The sequence below is a fragment of the Ambystoma mexicanum genome, assembly GCF_040938575.1.
Source record: "Ambystoma mexicanum isolate Mex_15411 chromosome 12 unlocalized genomic scaffold, UKY_AmexF1_1 Mex_chr12_unloc.2, whole genome shotgun sequence".
Taxonomy (NCBI): domain Eukaryota; kingdom Metazoa; phylum Chordata; class Amphibia; order Caudata; family Ambystomatidae; genus Ambystoma; species Ambystoma mexicanum.
The window spans coordinates 11,107,496-11,125,537 of NW_027182323.1; the positions used below are offsets into that span (position 1 = coordinate 11,107,496).

The 18,042-nt window shown below is 45.3% G+C and overlaps 4 non-coding genes across 4 annotated transcripts; 2 read left to right on the forward strand and 2 right to left on the reverse strand.

Moving 5' to 3' along the window:
* Window positions 1-370: 370 nt before the first annotated feature.
* On the reverse strand, window positions 371-443 carry TRNAR-UCG (transfer RNA arginine (anticodon UCG)). The gene has a single exon. It is a non-coding gene; the product is annotated as a tRNA-Arg (tRNA).
* A 6,610-nt stretch (window positions 444-7,053) lies between these two features.
* On the forward strand, window positions 7,054-7,125 carry TRNAQ-CUG (transfer RNA glutamine (anticodon CUG)). Its single transcript has one exon. It is a non-coding gene; the product is annotated as a tRNA-Gln (tRNA).
* Window positions 7,126-10,119: 2,994 nt separating this feature from the next.
* On the reverse strand, window positions 10,120-10,192 carry TRNAR-UCG (transfer RNA arginine (anticodon UCG)). The gene has a single exon. It is a non-coding gene; the product is annotated as a tRNA-Arg (tRNA).
* Window positions 10,193-16,853: 6,661 nt separating this feature from the next.
* Window positions 16,854-16,925, forward strand: TRNAQ-CUG (transfer RNA glutamine (anticodon CUG)). Its single transcript has one exon. It is a non-coding gene; the product is annotated as a tRNA-Gln (tRNA).
* Window positions 16,926-18,042: the final 1,117 nt, after the last annotated feature.

Genomic DNA, 18,042 nt, shown 5'->3' on the forward strand with positions numbered 1-18,042 from the left:
TGTTCGTGTTTTGGGTGCTTCCAACGGTGCGGATGTTAACGTTTCAGCACTGCAAACATGCAGCCATATTGTGTAATTTCACTGTCACTACAACCAGACAAATACCTTCCCTGCTCCTGCACTAGAGCAGTGCAAATTGGATGAATCTCCCCCAATGCGTGCCAGCACACACAACCCTCTTCCGACCTGAAGCCATACAATGGGCTGACAGTATTTCCTAAGCATTTGCACAGAATGGTGTTGAGGAGCATCTCATGGTCTTCTCTGTAGCCGGCTTTAGTTTCCAAAATATGACATCTGGATTTCCAGATGCGGACATCATCAACTTTTCCTATAAAAGCAAAGATAATTTAAATGTACAAAACGTCCCCGACCACGAAGGGACTCGAACCCTCAATCTTCTGATTCGAAGTCAGACGCCTTATCCATTAGGCCACGCGGTCGACTGGTTGCAACATCTGTGCTATCTTGTCTGTCTATGAGGTTAGACCAAAGTCAATCCCCCCATTCTTTATGGAAGTGATATGTTGAACACATATAAAGATGAAGACCCATTTAAATATACAGCCCAGATCTAAAGTACAGGAACCAGTCTCTCACGCGTTTTACTTCTTTCTCTCTGTCTCGCTTCATCCCCGCCTGTCCCCAAATATTGTTCTCTCCTTTTCCGCCTGTATTCTCTCTATCCGTGGACTTCTGAGGCTGTGTCTTAATCGATGCAGCTCTCATGTTCATCTAATTAACTAAACAGATGAAGATGTGTCCTGGTCACCTGCATCACCACAAGCCACAGCGCCTTCTTTATGCACAAAAGCAACACCAAAAACAACATACAGCCGCTTCCTAGATCCACAAGCTTCTGAAAATGTGGGGGGTTGTGAGCTGGCAGAAGCAGCTTTAACGGAGTGACCATGCTAGGTCACAAGGGCCTGAGAGGAAGAGGAGGAGTAAGGGGAGAAAACATTAGTCAATAGACGGAGTTGAATGCAGACCCTTTAGGCCCAAATGCAACAACTGGCGACAAGCCATAAGTCCCACGCCGCGAGACGACGTCCACTGCACTCTGCAGTTCCTACGCGACTGCGGTACGCAGTTCCACTTGACACTGACTGCAGTGGCGTCCCATGCCGGCATCCAGACTCCGAGGTCAGGATGGTCTGCGTTCCAACATTACTGTTCCGCTGTGATCCGCAACTCCGCTTGCCACCAGCACTGTGTGGCGTCCCGTGCCCTCATCCAGAGACCTAGGTCAGGAAGTCCACGTACACTCTGAGGATGTACTCTGCTCAGCTGTTTCCTTTGACGCAACAGGCCCGGCTGCATTGCATACCTGTATCCGCCACAGAGGGGTAAGAAAAGATGAGAACATTAAAGGATAAAGGCAACCGGTAAACAGAAGGTGTGGACCAGGAGGTATTTGCATCACCGGGAGGCCTGGAACAGCAGCAAGATGGACGAGCAGCCAGCTGAGCAGCAAGCAAGGCAGAGTTCAAGCGCAAGGGCCACTTTCCTTTGAAAACCCCCACCATTCCCATTGCAGCTCCAATTCGACAAAGGTCCCCGGTGGGCAGAATGGGTGCAAAATTTCACCGATTTCATAGGTGCTGCAGGGTAAGAAAAGTCTCTGGCCATATCTGGCATGATCACAAATGTGTTGGGCAATGAGATGAACGGTAAAATAAAGACCATACCGTAAGAAGAAAGAACACCGTATGACACCCGTGTGGGGGCACTGAACAAGAAATTAATCATCCAGCCCAACAGCGACTACAGAAATTAATACACTGCCGTTTGCGAGCTTTGCTGATGATGAGTCTACTAGGCTGAGGGTGATAGAAGGGTGTACATCGTCTACATTCTGGAAGCAGTTGCTGAAGCAGCCGCTGACCATTGACACAGTCATTGAGCTGGCCAGAGTGCATGAGAGGGTAGATCTGCAGACCACAGCCATTGAAACACAGAAAAAGAAGACAGAGAAAGATGAAACGGTGGCTGCTCTCATGACACCAAGAGGGCCGGTCAACCGGTTCATGGGAGGACCAGTTACCTCGAGGGGGCCTACTCGATATCCATACCAACAAACAGGCAGTCAGCTAGACCACAACGGATATGTTTCAGATGCGGATTCGCATTTCCGCACACCGGAACATGCCCAGCAATTTGTGAGGCATGCTCCAAATGTGGAAGAGAAGGACACTTTCACACCGTGTGCCAAGAAGGCAGACCTTTTCTGACAGCAAGGCCACCACAGACAACCATGTGGAGACCATCAATGAGGGCTTCCCAACAAACAACATGGAGGATACCACGGCCATACTCGCAGATGCCACAAAGAGTGATCAGAGCGATGGAACCGGTTCTGAAATTTGAGGTGGCGCCATACAAAGAAATACCACACTAGTACGTGGATTATGCTGATCCATACGAGAATGAATTTAAAAGCCACTGAGATAATGTGGAAATGCTACAGGAGTTTTATATAGACTACACAGACGAATATTTTAATCTAATGCAAGGGGACCAGGAAGCCGAGGAAGGCCCAAGGGTGATGATTGACATGGGGCCTGCTACACATTGCTTCCTCATGGACATTGGAGCAACAGTGAGCATCATGGGAGAACACAAATTTCTCAAAATGGGTGCTAGGAAGATACTGCAAAAGAGAAAGATCCAGGCTCAATAGCCATCCGTGTGGGTTGCACACCTCAGTAACTACACATCCATTCGTCAATTTCAACTGACACTCGCACAACGAGGACGCTCGGCCAACGCCACGATACACGTGATAAGAAGCCCTATAGATGGGTGGTCCCTGCTCAGTTACAAAACGGTGAAATCAATAGGACTCATGTATATAAACTGCCAAGATACAGAAGTGGTAAGGTGCGGTATGGGGCCCCGACAGCTAACGCACAGTGTGGCAAGATTATCACACAGACCCATTTCTAAAGAACAAGTGCGATAAACAAATACCGACCCTCTTCAAGGGACTGGGAAAATAGAAATGGAGCGTCAACTAGCTCCATATCGATGAAAAGGTGCGCCCAGTACCCCAACAGCCCCGGAGGGTTTGGTTTCATTTGCAACAGGCAGTGTCTCAGGAGGTTCAACAGCTGTAGGAAAATGAAATCATTAAGAAGGCGGTAGGGCCCACACCATGGATTTCACCCCTAGTGGTGGTTCCCAAGGAAGGAAGGCGCATCAGGATATGCTTCGACATGAGCGTAGCCAACACAGCCATCCAAGGAGAACGCCGCCGCAGACCAAAAATAGAGATATGATCGTGCAGCTTAACAGAGCCACAACAGTTTACAAGCTTGATCTATCTCAAGGATATCACCAGCTGGGACTGCATCCCTCATCCCATGTGATCATCACATATGCGACACATAGTGGCCTTTTTAGATATATATGCCTTAATTTCGGCATCTCTTCGGCAGCAGAGATGTTTCAGGAAGCCATCAGGTAAGTACTGTTATCGATAAAGACCGATTTTAATTACAGCGATGACATTTTGGTATACAAAACCTCACAGAATGAACACGATCAGGCACTTATGGTATGTGAAGCATTGCAAACGCCAGGCCTCACTCTAAATTTTGACAAATGCAACATAAAGAAAAAGAAGCTGCGATTCTATGGACACGCCTTTTCAGACGAGGGAACGAAGCCAGGCCCAGACAAGGTACGCACCATAACTGACCTAGTGGCACCCACAACGGTATCAGAGGTGAGGTCGACCCGTGGGTCCTTTTCAAGGCTATGTAGTATGGTCCAAAGCCCCCTATGGGGTCCTTAGTGGTATACTGCGATTGGTCCTGTGATTACAGCTGGGCTCTTGAGGGGCCCTAATTATTCGTTGTGCGCGGCGTTATTGCGTCCTGCTCTGTGTCGGCTGCCCTCATTTGGGACATAAGAGTCCACAATGTACCTATACAATAAGAAAACTTTTTCCAAAAAAGTCAACACAATAAGACAAAATAAAACAAAAACCTTTTGCACCGAGCCCAAAACATGAGAAAACTGCGTAGAAAATCTATTTCTTTTTTCAAAAACAAATGCGAGGTATCCTGGGGGGCAGGATGACAGTTTTGAAAGCTGGTTGCGATTGGGGTCATTTACCCTTGGGCTGTCGATCCTCCCCCTCCTCTGAGCGTAGGAGGCTTAATAGCTATTAGGCATTACTTTGGCCCATTAGATGCATCTTTCATCCCAATTCAGAGGATATTTAGTTTAACAAATAGATGCTAGTCCTTAGAGTTGTGAACCATCTAAAGGCTGGGCTGAGCAATAAAGTGTTTGTCTACGTCATAGGGATATATTGATTGTGTGTGGGCAGGCTTGTGTCCTCTGCCAGTGTATGTTTCCTTCTGTTGTAACATTAATGAGTGTTTGCTGGTAGATGGTCTGCTCTACAAGATGAGAACGTTTACAAGATCTTGCTGAAGGCCCCCTTTCCAATTGGTGCCCCAGACTAAATGTCAGTTTAGTGCTGCCTTATGCCTGCAACCTCCTCAATGTGCGAGTGCTTAAGCAATCCCAAGCAAAGGGCTGGGGCCACCCCTGCTCGCATCCATATGGGTGCACTTCACAGCACTTACAACTCTTTGAGAAGAAGTGCTGGATCATTTATCAAAATGCAGCACTTTATAAAGGATGGCAACCAAAACAACAATCTCTTGGCTAAGAAGCAAGTGTCCAGTCCTTTGGGCCACCTGGGCTGGTTAAGATTCCTTTCATATACTTTCTATGCTACTCTTCCATCACAGCCACCCCTCCTCTGATTGCCTGAGAAAGGCAAGCGTTGCTATGACAAAGTGTCAGAAGAGGCCACTGAGCACAGCCCCTGAGCAAGTTAGGCTGAGAGCTAAATTGGCTCACAGCCTGCCAACCAACTTAGTCAGGAAAGTGAAATGTTTGCCCAGGGCATTCATATTTCACGCCGAACTTTAATTGAACCCGAGGTTTGTGTCTCCCATAACCCATAGCACTTCTTTTATGGCAATGCGTGGAGTGTCTCCCTTACTCCTTCCCTTCATCTCCCAATTCCAAGATCCCTGTTGCACATGGGATACAATGTATCTATTTGAGAGGGAGAGCAAAAGAGAGGGAGAGACACGGTTTGACAGTAGCAAAGTGAGAAAGTGAAATGGAAGCTCTCTGCAGACGCCAGTGGTAGGAGCACAGGAAGGACTCACATTTCTTTTGCCTTGTTTGGCATTTTTCATGTGCTGGTATAATTTATTTATTAAACATCAATATAGTACCTTCATCCAAGGCGTTGCACGTATTACAAAAAGTACAAAAATAAGGTAAACCACAACCAAGGCATGAAACGAGAGACGTCTAATGCTTTCTTTAGCCCTTCATGTCTTTTTCAGCCTTGCTCTGCCATGTGCTGTTCTGCTAAATGTGGATTCAAGATTTTGTGCGGTCCTCACCAACCTGGACCATGGACTTTGACTGCTCTCTGCACTACATGCTCAAATTCTACTTTTCATACAAAACAGGCACACCAGCAAAGCCGCCCATGCATGTCATTTGAACACCCCTCCCAACCAATATCAAACATCAGAACACTGCACCTCTGCAACCAAGTTACATACCACAACCCATGGCAGAACATCCCTTGGCACCACAGGCATATAAAGCACCCCTTCATGCAAAAACACCTTCATGCTTTTGGCACAGAACACCTGGCAACCGATCCACACATAGAGTGCAGGATACTTCCAGTGTGCATGCGTCAACACAAAAGCAAAGCCATCTTGCATTTCCCTCTTCTCCTCACTAATGTAACCCATCCCTCTCTCTAAGATCCTGCGGAGCCCCTGGAGACCATGCAAATGGCGCTGGATCGGGTATAAAACCCAGTAACATACCATAACCTTGATTTATGGGATCTGGGTCATCTGCCCCCGCAGTAAAACTGCTCGGGCCCCCGTTTTGTCTGTTCATTGACAACGGGGGCCCAGCCCATTTTTGTCCACCTCCTCCATTGTTAAGTATGCAGGGGACACCCCCGCAATCCCTGAGGCTACAGATACCTAACATGGGGAGCAGGGGACACCTCCAAACCCTGCTCCTCATGTTCCGGTATTTTGGCACCCAAATTGTTGGAAAAAATTCGAACTAATGGTAGTGACCGAATTGGGTCAACTCTACCATGCGATCAATATTTTCGGAACAATTTGGGTAATACCTCTTTAAGTGCATTGTGGGATTTATAGTGAACTAGCAGTGACATACGCTCACCTTCCCACCCCAGCACGAAAGGCTTAAATATGTATTCCTCCATTCGTATCCGTAGGGGAACGCGATTGTTTATACCATTTACCTAAACTGGCTTATTTTCTTGCCTTATACGTTGATCAATAGCTGATCTTCCTTTCAAATGCAGCAGTTTAATTGTTTTGCACTTTAGTTCAGGTTTTTTTCTTTCCATTGAAAATATTGTTTCGACTACCCACGAATTTCTAAGTTTATTATTCCTGCATTTGTTGCCAGTTACAAACCCAGAGTTGTCTATATTTGTCCTGTTTTTGTTATAGGGTTCAGTGTTATACTATACAGTCTGCAGGTGGCGCTACTGAGTCCTTGAAAACAGCTTCTTTTATATTAGTCCTCCTATTTAGTCCAACCCATGCAAACCCAATCTCTTTATTATACGCTAATTAGGAATAGGTTAGCGCCAACAGCGTAGATAAGAGAATGGCGAGTTGTGCATGGCTACCAGAAGCGCTGCTAGTAAGGGTCCCTGCCCTCCTGCCCCTGCAAGTGGGACGTTGAGTGATTGTGTTAGTGAGATACCTGTATTCCCGTACAATATCCATGTTTTCTCTTCTAAATAATAAAATCTCAATCATGAAAGGAGTCATTCTGGATTTTCCAGATTTGCTCATGAAATTTCACTGATTGGACGCTTGGCTATGCTTTTCTGCAAAAAGGTGAAATCTTAAACTAGAATTACAGTAGATAACAAAAATATGCTACTGCATGTACTTCTCCTTCTTGAACAGAGTATATTGAGGGACTGGAAAGTACTGTTCACGTGGTTCCATGGTGTAATGGTTAGCACTCTGGACTCTGAATCCAGCGATCCGAGTTCAAATCTCGGTGGGACCTAGTTTTTTGGAAAAAAAACATTTAACATAAAAATGTTATGTCGACTTAATGTTAACAGGACGTGTCTTGCTATTTTTACTTGCAAATGGTGGCAGAAGTGACTTGTGTGTTTGGAGACGGTACACATGGTACTTTCATAGTCTTTATTTAAACAGAGAAGGCGTTCCCAGGTTTCTGCAACAGAACTTCAATTTCTCTGCCTTTCATCTCTTAGTGTTCTCTCTGAGCAGCAGGTCAGCAAAGTATTCGGGAAACAGTTGCATAGCATCTAACATTCTGTGCTCATTAATCTTGCTTACTGTCCTAAATCTACGTCCTTGCTTACTGTCCTAAATGTAAGTTGATGACTCTCCCATGACCGCAGAATCCCTTTTTTCGGTGCATGTTTTATCGCCTGGAACTGACAGGGGACCCTCTATCTAATACCTCTTTTTTTTTAGATGTACTCTCTTTGTACCCCTAAAACAGTTCAATCACATTGAGCTGGTTATGTATCAAACTCCCACATAACCTATTTCCTCCTCTTATTTAATGTGAACCAGCAGACCTTGAGACTCGCCACTTCAAGGACTATATGTCTTCTCAGTCTTTCTTTCATATCCATGTATGTTGTTGTTGCTTTTACATGTTTTTCAGATTGACACCAATGGAATGTTATTACACGTTTAATTCACTGAAAAGGAAAACGGACAACTGGTTCAAGAAGTAAGAACCATTTGCTGAGTTTTCCCGCTCGTTACCGCGTGTGTCTTGGTTTTGCACGTGATGTGCATGAAAACATATGTGCCTATATAGTATGGTTATAATATGTAATATGTTGTTTTGGCAGCATCTCTAGAAACCATCTTAACATAAATCATGTTTCCCTTATATCTCCCATCTGCATTTCTCTTTGAAAGTCTTGATTTATTTTTCACTTTCCGGCAAATCATTACTAAAACACGGAATCTGTATGTTCCTGCAATGGACATAGATCCCTGCCAGCTGCCTTGCCTGTGCCCAGGACGAGAAAAGGTGCTTTGCTTCCCCTCACAATGGGTGGATGCTGCCGCTGTCCTTGAACTGATCAATAAGCTCAAATCCACTGGCTCAGCTGTGGCCCTGGAACAGCTTTTCCTTCAATGCCTTTAAGAGGCTCATCTGATCAACCCCATCTTTTCCGCTGGTTTGTCCCCCATATGAACACGGCAGGCGTTACCTTCATGCTTATAAAGAAACCAACACTGGACCCCGCCATACTGGCCTCTTATAGACTTATCTCCAGCCTTCTTGTAATATCTAACATGGTTCTATGTGAAAATGTCTGCAGGTAAATGTAGTCAGCAAAAAGTCATTTTAATAAAGTTAGTCATTCAATAAAAACTATGCCAGGTCTGAAAATGTTGCCAGTAAATAAGGTCACCAAAACACCTATTTTTAAATACACAAAAGCACAAGGCTGCAACCCTAAATATGAACTCCATTCCTAAACCGTCCCCTAACTCGAATTACACCACTTATCCTACCCTAAATTCTCACAGAACAGGAACCCTTCAGCACACGAATGCACTTTATTTGCATATTAGCGAATGCAAAATAAAGAGCAAATCAACAGTGAACCTGTCTCCAATACAATCACCAGGTCGCCACAAATTACACAGCCCTAGCCCTGACCCAAACCCTTCCTGTAATACTAACCTTACCTTAATTGCAACTCTAACACTTACCCTAATGATTACTTTACCCTAACCACTAGGTTTAACCTAACTGCTATCCTACGCCAACACCACCAGCCCTTTCCATCCTCTGTATCCATTTCTTTAACACTTCCCCAAACCAATACCCAAACCCTTCAGCTGACACAGAATCTCGTCTAACCACTAACCAAACCTGAACATATTTACTCTAACCCTAACCCCTATCCTTCCCCTAACCCTAAACCAGGCAATAACAAGCCCACTAAATACTCTTTTACCTAACAATTACTGTAGCAACACTACCAATTTTGGCTACTTTTCAGCTGCGTTTTTGACTACTTTTTGCTTGGCATCGTTTTCACTGCAGAGGTATTTTCACCACGACATTTTCACAGACTATTTTTGATGGCTATATTTTGTCGGGATACCTGTAACATGATGTGCTGGTTCTGTTGGAGCGCTTGGTGGCAGAAAATATGGCTGACCACCACATCCTGCTTTATTATGACATGACATGCAATTTGCAAATTGGAAGTATGTCAGGATGATGCAAAGTAGGAGTATACTGATGCTGTGAAAAGTCGGCATTTAGAGCTATTTTTAACTGGGCATGAATTGCTTTTTGTAGAGCCAGTTCAACATCCAGATGCATACTGGTCGCTGCACTGATGCCTTGAAAGCATTTCCGGAAACCTTAGTGAAGACACAATTACCACATTTGCTAAGGTAACATTACCAGCTTGAACACTCGTGCACATGTTGTTATTACACCGGTGGTAAAACAAGCAGCATGTTGTCATTGTGCTGGGGCTACAATGAGCAAAACTGTTGTAATGACAAGGTTTATGCTAAGCACCAGCGTAATGACAAAAGATGTGTTGGAATTAGGGCGCTACAAAACCCTTCATGTGCATCTCTTAGCTCCAGGCCTAACGCCGCAATGTTTGTGTTCGTGTTTTGGGTGCTTCCAACGGTGCGGATGTTAACGTTTCAGCACTGCAAACATGCAGCCATATTGTGTAATTTCACTGTCACTACAACCAGACAAATACCTTCCCTGCTCCTGCACTAGAGCAGTGCAAATTGGATGAATCTCCCCCAATGCGTGCCAGCACACACAACCCTCTTCCGACCTGAAGCCATACAATGGGCTGACAGTATTTCCTAAGCATTTGCACACCAATGGTGTTGAGGAGCATCTCATGGTCTTCTCTGTAGCCGGCTTTAGTTTCCAAAATATGACATCTGGATTTCCAGATGCGGACATCATCAACTTTTCCTATAAAAGCAAAGATAATTTAAATGTACAAAACGTCCCCGACCACGAAGGGACTCGAACCCTCAATCTTCTGATTCGAAGTCAGACGCCTTATCCATTAGGCCACGCGGTCCACTGGTTGCAACATCTGTATACTTATACAAATAGCGTCCTCCATCACATTGCATGTGCTATCTTGTCTGTCTATGAGGTTAGACCAGAGTCAATCCCCTCATTCTTTATGGAAGTGATATGTTGAACACATATTAAGATGAAGACCCATTTAAATATACAGCCCAGATCTAAAGTACAGGAACCAGTCTCTCACGCGTTTTACTTCTTTCTCTCTGTCTCGCTTCATCCCCGCCTGTCCCCAAATATTGTTCTCTCCTTTTCCGCCTGTATTCTCTCTATCCGTGGACTTCTGAGGCTGTGTCTTAATCGATGCAGCTCTCATGTTCATCTAATTAACTAAATAGATGAAGATGTGTCCTGGTCACCTGCATCACCACAAGCCACAGCGCCTTCCTTATGCACACTTATAAAAAAAAAAAGCAACACCAAAAACAACATACAGCCGCTTCCTAGATCCACAAGCTTATGAAAATGTGGGGGGTTGTGAGCTGGCAGAAGCAGCTTTAACGGAGTGACCATGCTAGGTCACAAGGGCCTGAGAGGAAGAGGAGGAGTAAGGGGAGAAAACATTAGTCAATAGACGGAGTTGAATGCAGACCCTTTAGGCCCAAATGCAACAACTGGCGACAAGCCATAAGTCCCACGCCGCGAGAGACGTCCACTGCACTCTGCAGTTCCTACGCGACTGCAGTCCGCAGTTCCACTTGACACTGACTGCAGTGGCGTCCCATGCCGGCATCCAGACTCCGAGGTCAGGATGGTCTGCGTTCCAACATTACTGTTCCGCTGTGATCCGCAACTCCGCTTGCCACCAGCACTGTGTGGCGTCCCGTGCCCTCATCCAGAGACCTAGGTCAGGAAGTCCACGTACACTCTGAGGATGTACTCTGCTCAGCTGTTTCCTTTGACGCAACAGGCCCGGCTGCATTGCCATACCTGTATCCGCCACAGAGGGGTAAGAAAAGATGAGAACATTAAAGGATAAAGGCAACCGGTAAACAGAAGGTGTGGACCAGGAGGTATTTGCATCACCGGGAGGCCTGGAACAGCAGCAAGATGGACGAGCAGCCAGCTGAGCAGCAAGCAAGGCAGAGTTCAAGCGCAAGGGCCACTTTCCTTTGAAAACCCCCACCATTCCCATTGCAGCTCCAATTCGACAAAGGTCCCCGGTGGGCAGAATGGGTGCAAGATTTCACCGATTTCATAGGTGCTGCAGGGTAAGAAAAGTCTCTGGCCATATCTGGCATGATCACAAATGTGTTGGGCAATGAGATGAACGGTAAAATAAAGACCATACCGTAAGAAGAAAGAACACCGTATGACACCCGTGTGGGGGCACTGAACAAGAAATTAATCATCCAGCCCAACAGCGACTACAGAAATTAATACACTGCCGTTTGCGAGCTTTGCTGATGATGAGTCTACTAGGCTGAGGGTGATAGAAGGGTGTACATCGTCTACATTCTGGAAGCAGTTGCTGAAGCAGCCGCTGACCATTGACACAGTCATTGAGCTGGCCAGAGTGCATGAGAGGGTAGATCTGCAGACCACAGCCATTGAAACACAGAAAAAGAAGACAGAGAAAGATGAAACGGTGGCTGCTCTCATGACACCAAGAGGGCCGGTCAACCGGTTCATGGGAGGACCAGTTACCTCGAGGGGGCCTACTCGATATCCATACCAACAAACAGGCAGTCAGCTAGACCACAACGGATATGTTTCAGATGCGGATTCGCATTTCCGCACACCGGAACATGCCCAGCAATTTGTGAGGCATGCTCCAAATGTGGAAGAGAAGGACACTTTCACACCGTGTGCCAAGAAGGCAGACCTTTTCTGACAGCAAGGCCACCACAGACAACCATGTGGAGACCATCAATGAGGGCTTCCCAACAAACAACATGGAGGATACCACGGCCATACTCGCAGATGCCACAAAGAGTGATCAGAGCGATGGAACCGGTTCTGAAATTTGAGGTGGCGACATACAAAGAAATACCACACTAGTACGTGGATTATGCTGATCCATACGAGAATGAATTTAAAAGCCACTGAGATAATGTGGAAATGCTACAGGAGTTTTATATAGACTACACAGACGAATATTTTAATCTAATGCAAGGGGACCAGGAAGCCGAGGAAGGCCCAAGGGTGATGATTGACATGGGGCCTGCTACACATTGCTTCCTCATGGACATTGGAGCAACAGTGAGCATCATGGGAGAACACAAATTTCTCAAAATGGGTGCTAGGAAGATACTGCAAAAGAGAAAGATCCAGGCTCAATAGCCATCCGTGTGGGTTGCACACCTCAGTAACTACACATCCATTCGTCAATTTCAACTGACACTCGCACAACGAGGACGCTCGGCCAACGCCACGATACACGTGATAAGAAGCCCTATAGATGGGTGGTCCCTGCTCAGTTACAAAACGGTGAAATCAATAGGACTCATGTATATAAACTGCCAAGATACAGAAGTGGTAAGGTGCGGTATGGGGCCCCGACAGCTAACGCACAGTGTGGCAAGATTATCACACAGACCCATTTCTAAAGAACAAGTGCGATAAACAAATACCGACCCTCTTCAAGGGACTGGGAAAATAGAAATGGAGCGTCAACTAGCTCCACATCGATGAAAAGGTGCGCCCAGTACCCCAACAGCCCCGGAGGGTTTGGTTTCATTTGCAACAGGCAGTGTCTCAGGAGGTTCAACAGCTGTAGCAAAATGAAATCATTAAGAAGGCGGTAGGGCCCACACCATGGATTTCACCCCTAGTGGTGGTTCCCAAGGAAGGAAGGCGCATCAGGATATGCTTCGACATGAGCGTAGCCAACACAGCCATCCAAGGAGAACGCCGCCGCAGACCAAAAATAGAGATATGATCGTGCAGCTTAACAGAGCCACAACAGTTTACAAGCTTGATCTATCTCAAGGATATCACCAGCTGGGACTGCATCCCTCATCCCATGTGATCATCACATATGCGACACATAGTGGCCTTTTTAGATATATATGCCTTAATTTCGGCATCTCTTCGGCAGCAGAGATGTTTCAGGAAGCCATCAGGTAAGTACTGTTATCGATAAAGACCGATTTTAATGACAGCGATGACATTTTCGTATACAAAACCTCACAGAATGAACACTATCAGGCACTTATGGTATGTGAAGCATTGCAAACGCCAGGCCTCACTCTAAATTTTGACAAATGCAACATAAAGAAAAAGAAGCTGCGATTCTATGGACACGCCTTTTCAGACGAGGGAACGAAGCCAGGCCCAGACAAGGTACGCACCATAACTGACCTAGTGGCACCCACAACGGTATCAGAGGTGAGGTCGACCCGTGGGTCCTTTTCAAGGCTATGTAGTATGGTCCAAAGCCCCCTATGGGGTCCTTAGTGGTATACTGCGATTGGTCCTGTGATTACAGCTGGGCTCTTGAGGGGCCCTAATTATTCGTTGTGCGCGGCGTTATTGCGTCCTGCTCTGTGTCGGCTGCCCTCATTTGGGACATAAGAGTCCACAATGTACCTATACAATAAGAAAACTTTTTCCAAAAAAGCCAACACAATAAGACAAAATAAAACAAAAACCTTTTGCACCGAGCCCAAAACATGAGAAAACTGCGTAGAAAATCTATTTCTTTTTTCAAAAACAAATGCGAGGTATCCTGGGGGGCAGGATGACAGTTTTGAAAGCTGGTTGCGATTGGGGTCATTTACCCTTGGGCTGTCGATCCTCCCCCTCCTCTGAGCCTAGGAGGCTTAATAGCTATTAGGCATTACTTTGGCCCATTAGATGCATCTTTCATCCCAATTCAGAGGATATTTAGTTTAACAAATAGATGCTAGTCCTTAGAGTTGTGAACCATCTAAAGGCTGGGCTGAGCAATAAAGTGTTTGTCTACGTCATAGGGATATATTGATTGTGTGTGGGCAGGCTTGTGTCCTCTGCCAGTGTATGTTTCCTTCTGTTGTAACATTAATGAGTGTTTGCTGGTAGATGGTCTGCTCTACAAGATGAGAACGTTTACAAGATCTTGCTGAAGGCCCCCTTTCCAATTGGTGCCCCAGACTAAATGTCAGTTTAGTGCTGCCTTATGCCTGCAACCTCCTCAATGTGCGAGTGCTTAAGCAATCCCAAGCAAAGGGCTGGGGCCACCCCTGCTCGCATCCATATGGGTGCACTTCACAGCACTTACAACTCTTTGAGAAGAAGTGCTGGATCATTTATCAAAATGCAGCACTTTATAAAGGATGGCAACCAAAACAACAATCTCTTGGCTAAGAAGCAAGTGTCCAGTCCTTTGGGCCACCTGGGCTGGTTAAGATTCCTTTCATATACTTTCTATGCTACTCTTCCATCACAGCCACCCCTCCTCTGATTGCCTGAGAAAGGCAAGCGTTGCTATGGCAAAGTGTCAGAAGAGGCCACTGAGCACAGCCCCTGAGCAAGTTAGGCTGAGAGCTAAATTGGCTCACAGCCTGCCAACCAACTTAGTCAGGAAAGTGAAATGTTTGCCCAGGGCATTCATATTTCACGCCGAACTTTAATTGAACCCGAGGTTTGTGTCTCCCATAACCCATAGCACTTCTTTTATGGCAATGCGTGGAGTGTCTCCCTTACTCCTTCCCTTCATCTCCCAATTCCAAGATCCCTGTTGCACATGGGATACAATGTATCTATTTGAGAGGGAGAGCAAAAGAGAGGGAGAGACACGGTTTGACAGTAGCAAAGTGAGAAAGTGAAATGGAAGCTCTCTGCAGACGCCAGTGGTAGGAGCACAGGAAGGACTCACATTTCTTTTGCCTTGTTTGGCATTTTTCATGTGCTGGTATAATTTATTTATTAAACATCAATATAGTACCTTCATCCAAGGCGTTGCACGTATTACAAAAAGTACAAAAATAAGGTAAACCACAACCAAGGCATGAAACGAGAGACGTCTAATGCTTTCTTTAGCCCTTCATGTCTTTTTCAGCCTTGCTCTGCCATGTGATGTTCTGCTAAATGTGGATTCCAGATTTTGTGCGGTCCTCACCCACCTGGACCATGGACTTTGACTGCTCTCTGCACTACATGCTCAAATTCTACTTTTCATACAAAACAGGCACACCAGCAAAGCCGCCCATGCATGTCATTTGAACACCCCTCCCAACCAATATCAAACATCAGAACACTGCACCTCTGCAACCAACTTACATACCACAACCCATGGCAGAACATCCCTTGGCACCACAGGCATATAAAGCACCCCTTCATGCAAAAACACCTTCATGCTTTTGGCACAGAACACCTGGCAACCGATCCACACATAGAGTGCAGGATACTTCCAGTGTGCATGCGTCAACACAAAAGCAAAGCCATCTTGCATTTCCCTCTTCTCCTCACTAATGTAACCCATCCCTCTCTCTAAGATCCTGCGGAGCCCCTGGAGACCATGCAAATGGCGCTGGATCGGGTATAAAACCCAGTAACATACCATAACCTTGATTTATGGGATCTGGGTCATCTGCCCCCGCAGTAAAACTGCTCGGGCCCCCGTTTTGTCTGTTCATTGACAACGGGGGCCCAGCCCATTTTTGTCCACCTCCTCCATTGTTAAGTATGCAGGGGACACCCCCGCAATCCCTGAGGCTACAGATACCTAACATGGGGAGCAGGGGACACCTCCAAACCCTGCTCCTCATGTTCCGGTATTTTGGCACCCAAATTGTTGGAAAAAATTCGAACTAATGGTAGTGACCGAATTGGGTCAACTCTACCATGCGATCAATATTTTCGGAACAATTTGGGTAATACCTCTTTAAGTGCATTGTGGGATTTATAGTGAACTAGCAGTGACATACGCTCACCTTCCCACCCCAGCACGAAAGGCTTAAATATGTATTCCTCCATTCGTATCCGTAGGGGAACGCGATTGTTTATACCATTTACCTAAACTGGCTTATTTTCTTGCCTTATACGTTGATCAATAGCTGATCTTCCTTTCAAATGCAGCAGTTTAATTGTTTTGCACTTTAGTTCAGGTTTTTTTCTTTCCATTGAAAATATTGTTTCGACTACCCACGAATTTCTAAGTTTATTATTCCTGCATTTGTTGCCAGTTACAAACCCAGAGTTGTCTATATTTGTCCTGTTTTTGTTATAGGGTTCAGTGTTATACTATACAGTCTGCAGGTGGCGCTACTGAGTCCTTGAAAACAGCTTCTTTTATATTAGTCCTCCTATTTAGTCCAACCCATGCAAACCCAATCTCTTTATTATACGCTAATTAGGAATAGGTTAGCGCCAACAGCGTAGATAAGAGAATGGCGAGTTGTGCATGGCTACCAGAAGCGCTGCTAGTAAGTGTCCCTGCCCTCCTGCCCCTGCAAGTGGGACGTTGAGTGATTGTGTTAGTGAGATACCTGTATTCCCGTACAATATCCATGTTTTCTCTTCTAAATAATAAAATCTCAATCATGAAAAGAGTCATTCTGGATTTTCCAGATTTGCTCATGAAATTTCACTGATTGGACGCTTGGCTATGCTTTTCTGCAAAAAGGTGAAATCTTAAACTAGAATTACAGTAGATAACAAAAATATGCTACTGCATGTACTTCTCCTTCTTGAACAGAGTATATTGAGGGACTGGAAAGTACTGTTCACGTGGTTCCATGGTGTAATGGTTAGCACTCTGGACTCTGAATCCCGCGATCCGAGTTCAAATCTCGGTGGGACCTAGTTTTTTTGAAAAAAAACATTTAACATAAAAATGTTATGTCGACTTAATGTTAACAGGACGTGTCTTGCTATTTTTACTTGCAAATGGTGGCAGAAGTGACTTGTGTGTTTGGAGACGGTACACATGGTACTTTCATAGTCTTTATTTAAACAGAGAAGGCGTTCCCAGGTTTCTGCAACAGAACTTCAATTTCTCTGCCTTTCATCTCTTAGTGTTCTCTCTGAGCAGCAGGTCAGCAAAGTATTCGGGAAACAGTTGCATAGCATCTAACATTCTGTGCTCATTAATCTTGCTTACTGTCCTAAATCTACGTCCTTGCTTACTGTCCTAAATGTAAGTTGATGACTCTCCCATGACCGCAGAATCCCTTTTTTCGGTGCATGTTTTATCGCCTGGAACTGACAGGGGACCCTCTATCTAATACCTCTTTTTTTTTAGATGTACTCTCTTTGTACCCCTAAAACAGTTCAATCACATTGAGCTGGTTATGTATCAAACTCCCACATAACCTATTTCCTCCTCTTATTTAATGTGAACCAGCAGACCTTGAGACTCGCCACTTCAAGGACTATATGTCTTCTCAGTCTTTCTTTCATATCCATGTATGTTGTTGTTGCTTTTACATGTTTTTCAGATTGACACCAATGGAATGTTATTACACGTTTAATTCACTGAAAAGGAAAACGGACAACTGGTTCAAGAAGTAAGAACCATTTGCTGAGTTTTCCCGCTCGTTACCGCGTGTGTCTTGGTTTTGCACGTGATGTGCATGAAAACATATGTGCCTATATAGTATGGTTATAATATGTAATATGTTGTTTTGGCAGCATCTCTAGAAACCATCTTAACATAAATCATGTTTCCCTTATATCTCCCATCTGCATTTCTCTTTGAAAGTCTTGATTTATTTTTCACTTTCCGGCAAATCATTACTAAAACACGGAATCTGTATGTTCCTGCAATGGACATAGATCCCTGCCAGCTGCCTTGCCTGTGCCCAGGACGAGAAAAGGTGCTTTGCTTCCCCTCACAATGGGTGGATGCTGCCGCTGTCCTTGAACTGATCAATAAGCTCAAATCCACTGGCTCAGCTGTGGCCCTGGAACAGCTTTTCC